The sequence below is a fragment of the Chelonoidis abingdonii genome, chromosome 6 (assembly GCF_003597395.2).
Source record: "Chelonoidis abingdonii isolate Lonesome George chromosome 6, CheloAbing_2.0, whole genome shotgun sequence".
Taxonomy (NCBI): Eukaryota; Metazoa; Chordata; order Testudines; family Testudinidae; genus Chelonoidis; species Chelonoidis abingdonii.
The window spans coordinates 103,681,646-103,698,852 of record NC_133774.1 but is presented as its reverse complement, the minus strand read 5'-3'; positions in this window follow the sequence as shown (position 1 = coordinate 103,698,852).

The window sequence follows — 17,207 nt, the reverse complement described above, 5'->3', positions numbered from 1 at the left end:
CCATCTGTGGCCTCACAAAGTTGTAAGACCTCTTCGTCTACCTCCCTGACCATCCATCACACCAGGAGGAGGAAGCTGGATTGGCGATGTGTGTGTGTGTGTGTGCGCATGTGTGGCAAGTTCTATGGGCCCGTGGTGCCTAGGCACCAGGAATATTCCTGGCCCAGGGCCCGGCTCCAGCACTGTTTGAGGCTGGGTCTCTCTCTCGGCTCTCCCTTCCACCCCTGGACTCTTTGCACGTTCCCCCCTGTGCATCCCCCGGGCTATTTAAAACGGCCTGGGGGCCCCATCCACCACTGGCAGCGCAGCAGACTTGAGCTGCTTCCTGCCTACTTGCTCCATGTGGCTGGCAGCCCCTGAGTGGGGTGGGTTGAGTCTGTGTCTGCAGGTGCTGCTCCTGCCGCAAGCACCCCTGCGGCCAATAGGAAGCTGTCAGGACAGTGCCAGCACACGGAGGCCCCCGGCCCACTCTGCCTAGGAGCACCAGGTAAATGCTGCACTACCTACACCCCCTCCCAGAGCCTGCACCCCACACCTTTCCCACACCACCCTTCTACCCCAAATTCCCTCCCAGAGCCTGTACCCCTCCCCATCCCACACACCCCCTCCCACCCCCAAGCTCCCTCGCAGAGCCTGAACCTCTCAATCCCTCCTCCTGCACCCCCACCCCCTACATCTCAGACCCCTTTCCCCACCCCCTCCCAGAGCCCAATCTCTCACCCCTTCTGCACCCAAACTCCCTCCCAGAGCCTGCACCTCAATTCCCTGCCCCAGCCCAGGGCCTGCACCCCAGATCACCTCTCCCCACCCAAACTCTCTCCCAGAGCCTTAGGCAGGTGCAGGGGGGTGGAGGGCTCTAGGCATTCTGGGCACCACCAAAATTTCTACAAATCTGCTGCCCCTCTGTGCGTGTGCACATGTTCTGTGACTATGGGGCCTATTTCCATTCCCTTGTCCAATCACACCTCTGGGCGGTTTCCACTGCCTCCTTGGATGCCACTGAGGAGCAGTGGGCACTGTCCAGGGTTCTCTGAATCTTTACCTCTGACCTCGCCCCACTCCTGTTTTTTCATTTGTTGTCCCCCATACACAGTTGATGTCTGCATCCAGTAGTTCCTCCCCATCAATTAACGAAGAGGGCCTTTATTTCTGGCTAAGCCTACACCTGCCTATACCTGGTACTTCAAATAGTACATGGCTCTGATTTCTTCCCAGAGAATGGTCCTGTTCACTGAATGAGGTTCAGCCCTTGCAGACCTGTTCGGAGCATGCTCAGGGCAAATGAAATCCTTGAAGAATGTAGTGGTCATACTCTATCAAGTCTTTACTGAGTAAATGTAACTGAGAATCTTCAAAGGCCTATAAACCAGCTAAATTTGGGCAGTTTTTCTGGAAACAGCCAAAGGGACATCCTTGGCAAAAAGGCAACCATCTTGCTAAATTTCAAGTCCCTGCCTCAAAGCGTGAAGGTGCTATGCTTCTTAAAACAGTAGTAACTTCTTATTTTTTTTTAACATGGGCAAAACAACATATATTTTCCTAGTCTTGTTCTTAGAAACAGCTGAACCATTTTTGCTGAAATTTCCCAAAAAATAGTTCAGCCTGAGTCAGACACCGAGGATGGAAAATTTCAGCTCAACCAGCTAAAGTTTGGCAAAGTTTTATGCCGAGTGTCTCATAATGGGAAATGTCAGGCAAAGTTAACTCTAGGCGGTGCTACCAGCTCTGCCTGTAATAAATATAGCTTAGCAGCAGAAATACTTGATCCAGAAGGAAAAGGGACTTTCATCAAACCCATCACTAGTCTGTTATTTCAAACTCCTTCAACTACCCCTATCAAACAGCTGCACTCCTATGCTACTGCTGTGATGTGCTTACAGAGCAGCACAAGCTACTCATAATTACACAATGTCATTACCCCCCACCTCTTTCTCCCTACTGGCAATCTAGGTATTGAGAGCATTGTCTGTGCCAACCTCAGGGAATTCTAAAATCATATCCTAACCTGCATCTTTGATTTGGCAGCTGGGCTAGTTAATTGACCTCCTGAATACTGATCTCTTGCTATTATCTCTCTCCAATCTTTTCAAATTAAGATAGATTGATGCATATGCAGAAGACATATAGGCATATCTACAAAGAAATACTAACCCTCTTGCTAAATTGCTTCTACAATTTTGTTTTATCTGTGGACCATGCAAGGGTTGTATCTGTTGCAAGATATCAAACTTCTCCCTCTTATAGATAAGAATAACAGAGTTGTTAAGACCCTCTTGACTGTATTTATAATGTAAAATAGTTTCTACTTTTCAGACACAGATAACCTTTTATACTTCCTGTTAGCTATTTCTTGTTTCCCCCCTCATCCCTTTAAATGGAAACACAAGTCTGCCATTTAATAAAACTCCAGTAATGATCCTGCATTAAGGACAAGGGCTAATCACTTGCTGCTTAACATTCCAGCCACATGACAGTGGAGGAGAAGAAATCAGTTAAACAGCAAGATGCAGCACAACTAATTTTCATGTAAAAGGGTGTGATTGCCTTTTTTTTTTTACCATTGTGATTTTTTTAAGCTGCTAAAGCCCAAACATCCTCGTCTATCAGTTTATGAATTATTAATAAAAAAAGAGAAAAGAGGCTCTCTTTTTCTAAATATCATCTGCTAAGCCACCACAGACTGAAGTGTCTCACACTGATTCCTGATTTACATAGTCCCAGTTGGAAGTTAATGAAGACTGCTGAGCCACCTTTCAACATGCAGATAAACCTTCATGTATTTAAAAGCAGGGAATGTGTGCTTGTTGCTGGCAAATTATTCATCTAAGATCTGAAGTTTCTGACACCGCCTGCGTCAGATAAACTGTCACCCAAATTGCAAACTAATTAGTGATTCAAACATTTTTGAGCTGATTGATGACAGAATAATTTACGCTTGTTTCTCAGTTTCCAGCTGGCACAGGCTGCTGACTGGAGCCCTAATTAACGCTAGTACATCAGTCATGTTCTGCCAAGGCAGCACATACAATTAAAAGGCAGTTTAAATGGAATATCACATTAAAAAGGCTGGTAGATGCAAATGTGAGGAAACAGCACTTTAGGAAGAAATGACAACAGACCTGCACAAACCAAAACAGAATGGAACAGTTGTTTTTTTTTTAATGGAGAAGTAGATTGTACTCCATACAGGATATTTAACAAAACAAAACAGCCGTGGAGGCAGAATGTGCATGCTAAATATTTTGGAAGGACTTTTTCAAAGATGTGTATCTATTTTTTTTCCTTCACCTTAAATTCTGTAAAACAAGTAACGTACATTTGTATTTTGGCCAGCTGGATTTCAAATATATAGGGAAGAAGTAGAGGGTGACAGTGGTAGCTTAATAGTTCATTTACTAGGCTATTGTAAGACATCACAATAGTGTCACTTTAAGTTCTTGTAAGTGGTACATATTTTAGTGGCCTTTAAAAACTTGCCTTGGATAACTACTGGACAGATCCAAAGCCCAGTGAAGTAATTCTTATCATTGGGAGTACAAAGGATTCCTGCAAATACTCAGGTAATCCCATTTATTAATTTTAGGTAAAACAGGTAAGTTTTGAAAGGGACAGTACTGTACAGTAAACGCCCAAACAGTTTCTAGTATCATTTCCTCTGACATAATGTAAAATACTGTGAGGGAGTATCACTGTCACTGCTACATAAACACAAAACATAAAAACATTCACATAAAATACTTTTGGCAACCAGAAGATGTGGAAAATCCCAACCTTCCATGGCTCTGAAGCCGGATATCTCTTCTGTTTAACTAGGCCTATTATATTGTATCTGTTTTATAACTGAAGTATCTGTATATCAGTTACTCTCTAACTATCACCAGACAGGAAAAAATACAATTTGTCATCTCAGTATTGGGAAATTATGATAGCTATAATCTGTGTTTTTATTTACACTTGAACTGTGACAGTGCTTACAGTCTGGCCATGTTGCATTTTATTTTTAAAACGATGATCGAGCTGAGGACATAAACAGTACTTCCCAATACAATGCAGAATAGGTCTGCAGTGCCAGACATTGTAATATATGCTGCATGTTTGATGACACTGGTTTATCTAACTCCAAAGTGACCTCTGTGGAGAGAAAAGTTTTCATGCATATAAACAGCCCTGAGGTTTGTACTTTGTCTGGAAAGGTGTTTCTGAGATTATCTATAGAACATGACAGATGAGCCCTTGACTCTTACAGAATTCAAACACAAAACAAAAAGAAGGCACTGTAGTAATCACAAATAGAGTGCAAGGTGAAGATGTGCTAAAGCACTCTGATTTGTTTCCAGGAGGAGAGCAGACTGAAAACTCCCATCACTCAACATAGTCACACTCTTTTGTCAAATGACACTTTGTAATTCCATTAATTTGTGTTCTTTAAAAATTTTAGATGATAAATTAATGTTATATTAGTTAACAGGTAGAATTTGGGGTCATATAGCACCTTTCATCACTAAGATATCTTAAAGAGCTTTATAAACCAGTGAATTAGAGCAGGGGTAGGCAACCTATGGCACACGTGCCGAAGGCGGCACACAAGCTGATTTTCAGTGGCACTCATGCTACCCGGGTCCTGGCCTCCAGTCCGGGGGGCTCTGCATTTTAATTTAATTTTAAATGAAGCTTCTTAAACATTTTTAAAACCCTATTTACTTTACATACAACAATAGTTTAGTTATATATTATAGACTTATAGAAAGAGACCTTCTAAAAACGTTGAAATGTATTACTGGCACATGAAACCTCAAATTAGAGTGAATAAATGAAGACTCGGCACACCACTTCTGAAAGGTTGCTGACCCCTGAATTAGATACTAGGAGTCACATTCTCTGCTGATATAAGCAAGCACAATTCTACTGACTTTGATAGAGTTGAGCCCACTTACTGCCTTCAACAGGGGCAAAGCCCAAGTAGTGCAGAGATTGCGTACACAAAGGAAGTGTCCATTATAAATATAGAGATTCACACGCAGTCGTGGACAACAGAAACAGGGAATGGTGACAGGGAATATAATCTAGAAGAACAGGATTATCTTCTACTTTTTACATTAGGTATCATTAGGAAAACTTCTACAAGCAAAGCAACCAGAGATGGCAAAAAGCAGAAAGGACCTTTGTTGAACTACTAAGATATGAATGGGTCAGCATACTTTGCTTTCAGTAGGAATGATCCCTGCCTATCTGAGGGCTTATTTTGTTACCCTATTACAATTTTTTTGACTTGTCTGTTTTGCATTCAAAGCTTTTTGTTTGACCAAGTAGAATGAAGAAATATTTATTTTTTCTCCCGTTGTTTCCACCTGGCTGAAGAACACAGTGGAGGCTTGTTACATCTCTACATAGTGTAACGGTTCCATAAGTGCAGGAATTTGGAATTCCCTATGGAAACTAATGTGCAATGTAAATACAGCAAGTGTTAGCCAGTTTGTATTTATAACATATCAGCCATGTGCAACATCACTTCCCCAGTGGGGAACCCATAAAAGCTTGAATGCTCAGAAAAGAAGCATCTCTACGTAATACTGAACACATGCAAATCTTTCCTCTTATGTAATGTGTTTTCCTCCCCCTTTTTGTATATAGCTGATCTCTTGCTTTGGTGGTAACAATGTCTCTATAATGAAATGCACTGATAATGTTTGCTTCTATACTTAAGTGGTAGGAGAACATGGAGAAACCACTCAAACAGGCTGGCTGGTTTTTAAAAGCTTGTTTTAAGATTCTTCAAGTTTAGAAGGAAAGTTTAACTAATGTCAGCAAAGATAAATATTAAGTGGCATGAGGGGGTTTGAAAGAAAAGATGTTTTTTTGTTTAAGGAATGGGAGTAGGGACACCGGAAATCTAAGTTCAGTCCCTAGCTCTGCCTCACACTTTGAGTTGCCCAAAGTCTCACACAATCTCACTGTCTCTCATTTCCCAGCCTGTCAACTGAGGATAACAACGTTTCCTCTTTCTCACTCTTGTCTATATAGGCTCTGACCCTGCAAAGACTTAATCATGGGTCACATAATAGTCTAGTGTCTGGTGGGTGTCCCTGCCAGCAGGTATATGGGATCTTGGGGAGCAATTACCACACAGGTGGGGTGCAAAATAAACTTTATTAAGAAAATGCAAAAAACAGGGAAAATTCAATAGCGAGGGGTATGGGGTTTGTTAAGGTAGACAATGGGACGGGTTTATTTTAGCAAATAGTAATAGGGGTTTCAATAGTGGGGTACAATACAGTGGGTACAATACAGTTGGTAACCAATTAACACTGAAGTATAAATGTAATAGGTAGCTAATAATTCTATGTAAAGGGGTGTCACAGCAGCATATAGCCAACTAACAGTTATGGGTAAAATGTGGTAAATAACCAACTCTAGGTAAAAATGTGAGGTGTTAGAGAGAAAAAGGGTAACTAATGGGGTTTTATGCCAGACTTCAGTAATACAATTTGAGGTTTGGGGCAATAGGAGCGGGGTGAACACGTGGAGGAAGGGATTAAAAGGAGAGAGAGAGAGAGAAAGGCAGGGGTAGAGGAATGAGATTGGGGGATGGGGAAGAGGAGCAGGTGAGCAGAGAGCAGAGGGAGATTCAAACTTCAGGAGACAAGAAGGGCAGGCAGGCTGCAGGTTTAAACAGCAGAGAGACTGAGGGTATGGGCTGACTGGAGAGCTCGGGGGGTGGGGGCAGCAGAAAGACAGACTTAACCACAACTATACAGAACACAGCAAAACTTATCTATGATCTAACTTAACCAAGACTACACAAATTAGCAAGTAAGAGAACACAATGCAACAATTTTTTAAACTAACTTACAGAGCACAATACAAACAATTCTCTAAACCTAACTTAACCACAGCTATGCAAAATGAAATTACAACTTATCTAGACTAAGAACCTAGTTCTAATAGGTGCACCTTAGCGGCAGGGGTGGCGGGGAGGCAGGCAAGCTGGCAGTCCAGGAAGGCACAGCTTAGCAGCAGCACAGGCTTATTTTAAGCACAAAGTGCTGCGGAGTTTAAGAGAGGTTTAAGCACAGACCAAGGTTTAGCTTAAGTCTGGCTGCTGGGGAAACAGAGCCAGCAGCTAAAATAATAAAATAAAAGTATAGAGAGTTTCACAGAGGGATTCTTATCAGCCCCAAAGGAAGCAGCAGAGGTAAAAGCAGCAAGATCATCAGAAGGCTAGGTACGGTCTCAATAATCAGGAGATCTCTCAGGCAGCAATTCGTTCTTCGTGGGAGGGGGTTCAAAAAACGGGGGTACGCTCAAAAATAAAACGAGAGCGGAGAAAGGACGCCCCAGAACCCATGGTTGATCAGACGAGGCAGCAATGCAGGAACCTTTCTGAGGTCTGATCAGAAAATGTCTGGTTTAAGGGCAAACTTAGGCAGTTCTCCACCAGTACTTCTGATTGGCTCAGAGGCAGGGGAAAGAGAAAAAAAAAAGCAGGTGAGCACAGAGACATGTCTGGCAGAGTCCTGTGCAGTAGGTGACTCAAAAGCACATGAGGCCTATGACTCATGCCCAGGACCTTAAAAACACAATAGGCCTTGCAGTTGGACATTGTCTACCCTACGCCGAGCCCAGGTTTAACAAGGTGATAACAGGACTAACCCTTTGAACAGGGCAGTGGTCCCACTGAGCACAAGTGGCCATCCCTTTGAGAAGGGCAATGGCTCTTGTAAACAACTTTAAGGGGCCCTCCTTTGAGAAGGGCAGTGGCCCTGCTAAACAACTTAACAGCCAGGGAGGGAGGCCACAGGAGAAAACAAACAAAATGGAGTATGGGACAGCTGTAAGAAACAAAATGGAATAGGGGATAAGCTGTAACAGACAGTGGGCTGTATATTTGATCTAATTTGTGTTGGTTGGGGTTAGTGTGTGGGGTGCTGCGTGGTGTTGGTGACCTAAGAGATATACAGGACTCATACTAGATGATTGACCTAAACTCTAGGACTGTGTGCACTTAAATGGGATTACTCATGTGTGCAAAGTAAGGACGTGTAAATGTTTGCATGTTTCTGATTATAACCTCATTGGGTAGAGATTGTCTCTTACTATGTTGTCAAAACAGATAGTAAAGGTTAATGTTTTTCACCTGTAAAGGGTTAACAAAGGGAACAAACACCTGACCAAAGGACAATCAGGAAACCGGATTTTCCAAAGCTCAGGGAGGGAACATTTGGATCTGTGTCTTTGTCTGTCTCTCAGCATGAGAGGGATCTTTCTATCTTCAAGCTTCTAATCTTCAGTTTCCAAGTTGTGAGTACAAAGGTAGAAAAACAATAGGCTTTATGTTTTTTTGTATTACATGTGTGTAGTTTGCTGGAATGTTAAATTGTATTTCTTTGAATAAGGTGTTTTATCATATATTTTCTTATAGCAATAGCCCTGTGTATTGGTCACCTTGATGCAGAGATCATGTTTATTGTGTTTTCTTTCTTTTTATATAAAGCTTCTTTTTAAGACCTGTTGAGTTTTCTCTGGGTAGGCTAAGGAACGAAGGGAAGGAAATTCTCTTTGTGTTAGATTTACGGAGGGTGAATCTGTGCAGTCCAAGGGGAAGAAGGAGGGGGTGAGGTAAATTGCCCTCTCTGTTTTCATTCAAGGAGTTTAAGTACAGTATCGCCAGGATAACCCAGGGATGGGGAGCTGGGGATGAGATAAAGAGGCGACAAGGGAAGGGTTGTTTTCCCTTTGGTGTGAGACTCAGGGCCCTGAGTCTTGGGGTCCCCCAGAGAAGGATTTGGGAAACCAAGGGAGCCAAGCCCGGGAATCCTTGGCTGGTGGCAGCGATATCAGATCCAAGCTGGTAATTAAGCTTGGAGGTTTCATGCTAGGCACCCACATTTTGGACGCTAAGGTTCAGAATTTGGAATTTATGCTTATGATATATGTATACTTACGACTAACACAATGAGACCCCAATCTTAGTTCAGGCCTCTAAGTACTATTGTAAAAATCACCAAAAACTTGAAAAAGTCAAAGCATGAACCACTGTGGTTATTTTGTGAACACATTATTTCTTAAGTCCTACAAAATCTCTGAAGCTTCTACAGGGCTTCAATCACTGATTAATTCAACGTGCACTACAGAGCATGAGAGATTACAATTCAGCCATGGCTGTGACCCAAGAGGTATGTTCTGGCAGTAAGAATGGCAAATCCATGAGGTGATCTTCAGAAGTAAGGAAGGTGTCTGATGATTAAACGGGGGTGGGGGTGGAAAAGAGAGGCAGAGTGTGAAGCCAGCAGGTATTGTGGTTAGGACATGGGAAATGAGGGACTATTAGGAGAATGGGGGGTTGGAAACGAACCACACAAACTTATCAAAGGGAGGAAGGGATAAAAGAAGATGCCTAACTGCACTGGAAGCTCATAAAATGGAAGGAGAGGATGCCATAACTCATAGTATGTCAGGCACGAAGAGAGAGAGGTACAGATCCAAACTGGACAATATTCATTTCAGCCTCGGTATGGAAAAAAATTCATGCATTTTCTCAGATCAGTTTGACCTAGTCTGATAAACATGAAACTTTGTTAACCTACCTGTTAAAGTTGCTCAAGTACATTTCTTACCAATTAAATCAAGAAAAGCAGCAGCTAAGGCAACATTAGCACCCAGATTACTCACATCACTATACCCAAAAGCACACACAGGATCCTCAGCTCGAGTTCAAGGTTCTGATCCTTATCTCTGGCTAGGTCTATACTTATGGCAGCATATAAAGTACATATGCTGCACGCCCCCCTAGTATGTCTATAAAGAGCACTGTAGATAGTGAGGCACTGCTTAGGTGAGTAAAAGACACACCAGAACCTTAGGATATATACCCTCCATGCCCAAGCAGTGCCTCCCACATCTCCACTGCTATTTTTTGCAGTGTAGTATCCCACTGTTGGAGGCTTTCTTCACTGTAGTCACCGCCAGAGCCTTTCCCCACTGCCTCCCTCCTACCAGTTTTTCGCCGCTGCATGTAGCCACATACCACAGCATGGAGGCAGTGTGTAGCTACATGTACCCTACACACTAGTACCAGTGTAGACAAGACCTCCAAGACACTCATTGCCTAGGCTCAGGATGTCTAAAAGATCACCTAAAGCTCCAGGATGAAGATGGTGGTTGACAACTTTACTCCTTTGAAACAATGGAAAACCCTTCTCTGGGCAGGAAACAGATCATACTCGGCGGCTGGTCCGAGTCTGTGGAAGGAACTTTCCCAGCCATTGAGGGCTGTCAGAAACCTCACCACCTTTCCCTCCAAGCGGAGGGCTAATTTCTTTGACCGTATCACAGCATATATATTATAAAATAAACAAAGAAAAACAAACAAAAATAAAACCTATCAAAACAAGACACTCCACCTCACACACTTTTCCTCCTCAGGAGAGACAGAGAGAACTAACAGCACATCACAGTTGTGTAGCTATGTTTAATGCGCTACTGGAAGGTGCTCAGCTCCTACGCTGATGAACGGAGAAGCTCGTAAATAGAAAACAGGTAGCACCACAAACTCGCCTTTTTTAGACTTCCAGCATAAAGCCATCCAAGAGGCACATGCTCAGTTCCTCATGATCACACTTAAACCTTAACTTATACCTCAACAAAAATTAAGATATTTTACTAACAGGCCTACCTCCACCTGAAGATGGTAGAATGTTATTCCTGCCCATGAAATTATAAGGTTGAAATTAAGATAGTGTGTTTATGTCTATTTTGAGGAACTGGAGGGGTGCACAACACATTGTTGCCTTTAGAAGTCTACATGCTTTTCAGTTTTTGACCAGCATGAAGTTTAAAAATATTTTTGGCAAGCTCAGTTTATGCTGCATGATGGTTTGGTTTAGGAAAAAGCACCAATATGTTTTGGTCCTAAATTCTGTCTCCCTTCCTTCAGCTCACTAACCAAACAGAATCAAATAAAGCATTTAATAAAAATAAGATTATGATGGTGTGTATTACCTTTGCAGCTGCATTGGTTCCAGTGTTTGACACCATTTGAATCTCCAATTAACTTGGTAGCTTAAGGTTTTTGTTTTGTTTTTAATTAAGGCTTATTCTTCACTGTTCATATTAAGGCTTGCAATGAAGTGTGTGGCTAATGGGTGACTAGTAAGTAGCCTCTGATCTTCGAGGGACTTGTTCATCAGAATCTGCAATACTGATGAACCATCTACTTCAGCAGTACTGATTGTGGCCTGGAAGTGCATCACACTGACTGCTTGACTGCAATTTACCAGCCGTTAATGTTAAGACAGAATGAGATACACCAAGAATCCGTAGCAGTGAATCCTAGTGCCAGATAGGACCGAGCATTAGCAATCGCAATAGAAGTAAAAAACAGACAAGAGGGTTATTACAGGTAATAAGAAGCCCAAAGAGCAACCATGTGCTTTCTTAGCAGGAATTAGGTTGTTTTTGACATTCTGCAAACAACGTGTGAGATTCTGCTCCATTCATGTCAACAGAGTTACTTTGAGTTTATGCTGGTGTAACTGAGAGCAGAAATGGGCACGTGGCCTTCTTAGGACAGCATTTAATTTATTAATAATGGATAAAGATAATATTTTTAAAAAATTAAATATGTGGGCATGGAAATATCTACCTGTAAAAGAAGTAGCTTGTGCATGTGCACCAAGACCAGAAGAAAAGCTCCTCCTTCACAAGAAACTTCCATGTCTCCCTTGAATCTATTTCCATCTCTCATGTCTTTTAATCCATTGCTCCTGGAGGCAACATGAATAACACCTATTATTGGTATCAAGCTATTCCCCTTAAAGGGCTTTGCAATGATTACCAATTACCTCCTCTATAAACTTGCTCAAATGCTCTCCTCCCTTCAGATTATTCTGGCCCTTGAAAGAGCAACTGCTTTGAAAAAATGATCCCCTTTATTTATCACTTGAGACATGGAAAACTGTCACTAGTGCAGCTGTCTTTCCTGAGCCCAGAATCAAGACCAACATGTACATACCAGACTTTACATGTACATACCAAGATTTATAAGTATTTTTTTCAATAACGCATACTATGTTAACGATCAGAGTATTAGCTGAGAATATTCTCCATGGACGCATTCAATGAGAATAAACTTCCTTTTTTTTCCTTCCCTCTCTCTCATGTCTTTTCTTTCTATCATCACTGGCTTAAAGGTGAATAACTTTACCACTGTTTCTGCTAGGCAGACCCTAAAATACTGTGTTTGGGGAGAGGGATGTGTGTCTATGACACATTTTTCTTTTTTATAACCAGAAATAATGTCTAAAGTACATCAGAATTTTTACTTCTTCCAGTCTGATGGAAAATGTGTGGTCAGAAGAAGAAAACCATACATGATTATACAGGTGTATTCATGAGCAATTTTGTATAATACACAAACGTGTGTGTGAGTGAGAGAGAGAGAGAGAGAGAGAGAGAGAGAGAGAATACATATATACAATCATATGACCAGGTATAAATTGGTGAAACTCCACTAACTTCAATGGAGTTACACTAATTTATACCAGATGAGAATCTGGCCTTCTGTATGTTTCAGATACACTTGTTTCATATATCATTAAAGTGAGAAACTGGATTATGCATTTCCATAACCATATACATGCTGTGTGAAATCCTGGTCCCCTTGAAATTTTGCCATTGACTTTAATGGGGCCACGATTTCACCAACTGTACTGTTGACATGAGTTATTTTAAATTTGAACATTTACTATCAGATTTGAATACTTCAAGGCTAAATACTTAGTTTGGAAATAAAAATATATGTGGAAAAATGAGTTATTGGACTAAACATAAGAACATAAGAGCGACCATGCTGGGTCAGACCAAAGGTCCACCTAGCCCAGTATCCTGTCTTCCGACAGTGGCCAATGCCAGGTGCCTCACAGAGAATGAGCAGAACAGATAATAATCAAGTTATCCATCCCCTGTCACCCATTCCCAGCTTCTGGCCTTGATGTTCTATGCTATAAAGTGGTTTATATATAATCTTGTCACTTGATACTTAGATTATCAGGAAGTTAGAAGTTTACATTGTGTTTTCTGTGTTTTCCTACAAAAACAACAAGGAGTCCGGTGGCACATGTCCAGATAAATCTGTTAATCTTTAAGGTGCCACCGAACTCCTTGTTGTTTTTGTGGATACAGACTAACACGGCTACCCTGATACTTGTCACTATGCTTTCCTAGACATCGTTATTGAAAAACTCACCGAAAGGAGGTATGTAAAAATCTACTGGTTTTAAATAAAATATATTTTATAAGTATTTTAAAATAGCAGTAATATCTTTTGGAGATGAAGATGTTATTTCAAACTACTCCTATTGGTTAGTCCATTTTCTCTCCTATAGTTAGAGACAATAGTTGTTTCAATACTGGCTGAATATTGGTCAGTCTAATGGAAGTGTGTAAAAACAGGAAGAAAAAAGGGATTCCTTCCATTTCTAATAGTAAGCACTGATCATCTGTTCTACAAGTCTTCTATATCAGTGTAGTGGGCCAGTGTGGCTCCCCTCCTGCCCGGAGAGGGTCAAGCCCCGGCAGAGGCCAGAGTGGGCAGAGCTACGGAGCTGTGAGCCTGTCCCTTAAAGGGTCAGGCGGCGACCCAGAACTATAAAAGCCGGCCCTCAGAGCTCAGTCAGGCTCCAGCGGCCAGAGAGAACAGATATTCCTCCGGGATCTCAAAACTGGGAGACGCTGGCGACGCAGGGGAGCCGCCCGGACTGGCCGGAGCTTCCCCGTGCTCACTACCAGGAGGAGCCGCTGGAGCTTCCCCACGCCTGCTGCTACCCGGAGGAGCCGCTGGTGCTACCGTGGTCCGAGTATCCCGAGGAACTCCCGGACCTACCACCCAGCCCTGGTCATGACGAGCCTATGCTCCTGGACCCTGCTGAGGCTGATGTTAGGACTCAGGTAGGTCCTGAGGGGGAGTACGGAAGCAGCCCGGGGGCAGCCAACCCCAGTCAGGCTGCAGAATTGCCGGAGCCTATGTCAGTGTGTTGCAGCCAGGAACCCCACTGACTGACTAGCGGAGTGACAGCTGCTGTTAGGACCCTAGTGGAGTGGGAAGGCCTGCGTCCCCCCCCACCACCCCACTCCGGGGTGGCAGACTCTCCCTCTCCCTGGCCTGAGAAGGCCGATAACTGTTATTACTGACTCAATGTTTGCTGCCCCACCCTGACCAAGGGCTGGGTCTTTAAACTGCTATTGTTACTCGGTCCTGACCCAAGGCCCAAGCTTACTGACTCAGCGCTTGCTGCCTGCCCTGACCCAGGGCTGGGCCTTAAAACTGCTACTGTTGCTCAGCCCTGACCAAGGCCTGAGCCTATTGACTCAGTGTTTTGCTGCCCCACCCTGACCAAGGGTTGGGCCCTAAACTATTACCGTTGCTCAGCCCTGACCCAGGCCTGAGCTTACTGATTCTGTGTTGCTATCTGTCCTGACATAAGAACTGGAGCCTCGCGGTTGTTATGGCTCAGCCCTGCTGGAGGGCCTGAGCCCATCGCCCGTCAGGTGGACGAGTACTGCAAGGACTGCAGGGCTAACATCCCAGGCCAACCGGAGCAGAGTGGGCCAGCGTGGCTCCCCTCCTCCCTGGAGAGGGTCGAGCCCCGGCACCCACCTCATTTACAATCAGATAACTAGATAAGACACCAAGTGATTGTTCTTCAGAACTAATTTGAGCTACAAAATACCAGGGCTTGGCAAATACTGCAAAAAAATTGTTCTGCAAATACTTGTTCAAATTTTATAAGATTTCACTGTCTTTGCACTTGCATCTGATTTAATTTTCTGTGCATATTCTGGCAAACAAGTTTACTGGTCTAAGTGCTGGTGGAAACAGCACATTAAGTGAATATTAGAGAATATTCATAGAAAGAGACCTCTGAATTTGTTTGACCTATAAAACCGATTCTCAGAGCTGTGCTTATTCAATAAGGAAGATACATATCATGTGGATCACATATCCAGTCAGAACCACCCAACAGAAATCAAATTTCAAATACTGAAGCACCACAAAGGACTACTTAGGAACAACCTTAGGCAGCAGCGGCTCCTGGACTGTGGTCCATGCATCACTAGTGGACTAATGAGCAGTTGGCTGTGATTTACAGAGAGCAGGATGGTCACATGGCACAGGCTCCACCTGTTTCCAACTGCTAGATCACATTAAAAGAAGCTAATAATACATTGTAATATGCATGTAAATAAACAATTGCTGTAGCTGTCACTGGGCTGTTATTTAATCACCAGTAGAAGGGTTAGTGGTCCATAGATTGTGAATGGTAAGGAAGGTGTCTAAGACCTTATCTCTTTATTAAGATGCCAGCTACTCTATGTGCAAAATATACACCGAAAATATCTTTTCATTAGAATGCCTTCACTCCAAAATAAAAATAAATAAATAAATAAAAATAAACACAGGCTACAAATGTTTTGGTCTTATATCTTACCAAATAACAGATTTTTCATAAAGTCTGACTGGGTAATTATTCTTCCAGTTGTGCAGTCGGTTGCAGCCAAGGTGGGTGCAGGGTGCCTTTTGATCCATGCTTAACTTCAAACCGTCAATATTTCCACATCAAAATGCATATCCTGGAGGACAACTGAAAAGGGTGCATATTCAAAGAGGTGAGTGTGTGGCTGTCATTGGTTTTAAATAGAAGTCACAAGGTCAAAAATCACATGCAATGTAGACAAGAAATTTTCAAAACATATCCACAGCAACTGTCTACAATGTCATGGTGGTGGTGTTGCTGGGATGGTGCTGAAGAAGAGCTCTGTGGAGTTCAAAAGTTAGTCTTGTTCAACAAGCTGGTCCCATAAAAGATATTACTTCACTCATCTTGTCTCCATAATGTCACAGTCAAAGAGAAAAATGAAAATTCATGGTGTAGTAAATGTCTATGCTACTCAGATTGCTGGGCTTAGATACTTATTACTAACTCTTAAATTTGCATGGGGAATTACTAATTTGTGCTTGCAGCATGTTGCCAAAATTTGCTGTAGCACAGGGTCATTGCAGTGATTGACAATTATTATGGTTCATTTAGTCCAATACTCTGTCTCTGACAGTAGTCAATACCAGCTGCTTCAGAGAAGGTGGCGGCAATCCTGGGATACCTTGCCCTCAGGAGGAGTTTCCTTGTTAACCTCAATTAGTTAGAGATTGGCTTTGGCCCTAAAGATAGAGGGCTTAAATTTCTTTCAAAGCTCTTGGTTATACCCTTTTTTTAAAAAAAGGAAAGGATGATGATGATTCTGGATATTCTTGTTTATGTAAATACTTAGTCTTTTTTTAAATCATGTTGTATTCTATACTCAGTGATCTATGACAATGAGTTCCACAGGCTAATAGTGAATTGTATGAGAAAGCCTTTGTACCAGTTACCTTCAAGTTTGCCAGCAGGATGTCAGCTGAATTGTTCTTATATTATGAGCACTGTTTTGTTTACTTTTATTACATTGTCTTCTCTCATTCATCTCTCCTTTCTGGTTAAACAGCCCTAATCTTTTCAATCTCACTTCATATAGGGAGCTTTTTCATGCTCTGATTGATCACTTTTTGTTGCCAGCCTCTGAACTCCCTCTTTTTCTGCTAGATTCTTTTTGAGATGGGATGACCAAAATGAGCTCAATCTTCCACATAGGGGTACACCACTGATATATAAAAACATAGAAATGTAGGACTGGATGGGACCTCAATAGGTCCCTACCCCTTCACTGAGGCAGGACTAACTATTACTAGACGATGCCTGATGGGTGTTTGCCTAACCTATATTTACAAACCTCCAATGATGGAGATCCACAATCTCCCTAGGTAATTTGCTCCAGTGCTTAACTACCTTTTCAGTTGAGCATTTTTTCCTAACATCTAATCTAAATCACCCTTGCTGCAATTTAAATCCATTACTTCTTCTCCTCTTCTCAGTGGTTAAGAAGAAAAATGTATCATCTTCCTCTTTATAATTATCCTTTACGTACTTGAAGACTTATTTTTTTTCAATCTTTCCTCATAGGCCAAGTTTTCTAGACCTTTGATCATTTTTGTTGCTGTCATAAACAGATAGTTAAGGGTTAATGCCTCTTTTACCTGTAAAGGGTTAAGAAGCTCAGTAAACCTGGCTGACACCTGACCAGAGGACCAATGGGGGGACAAGATACTTTCAAATCTT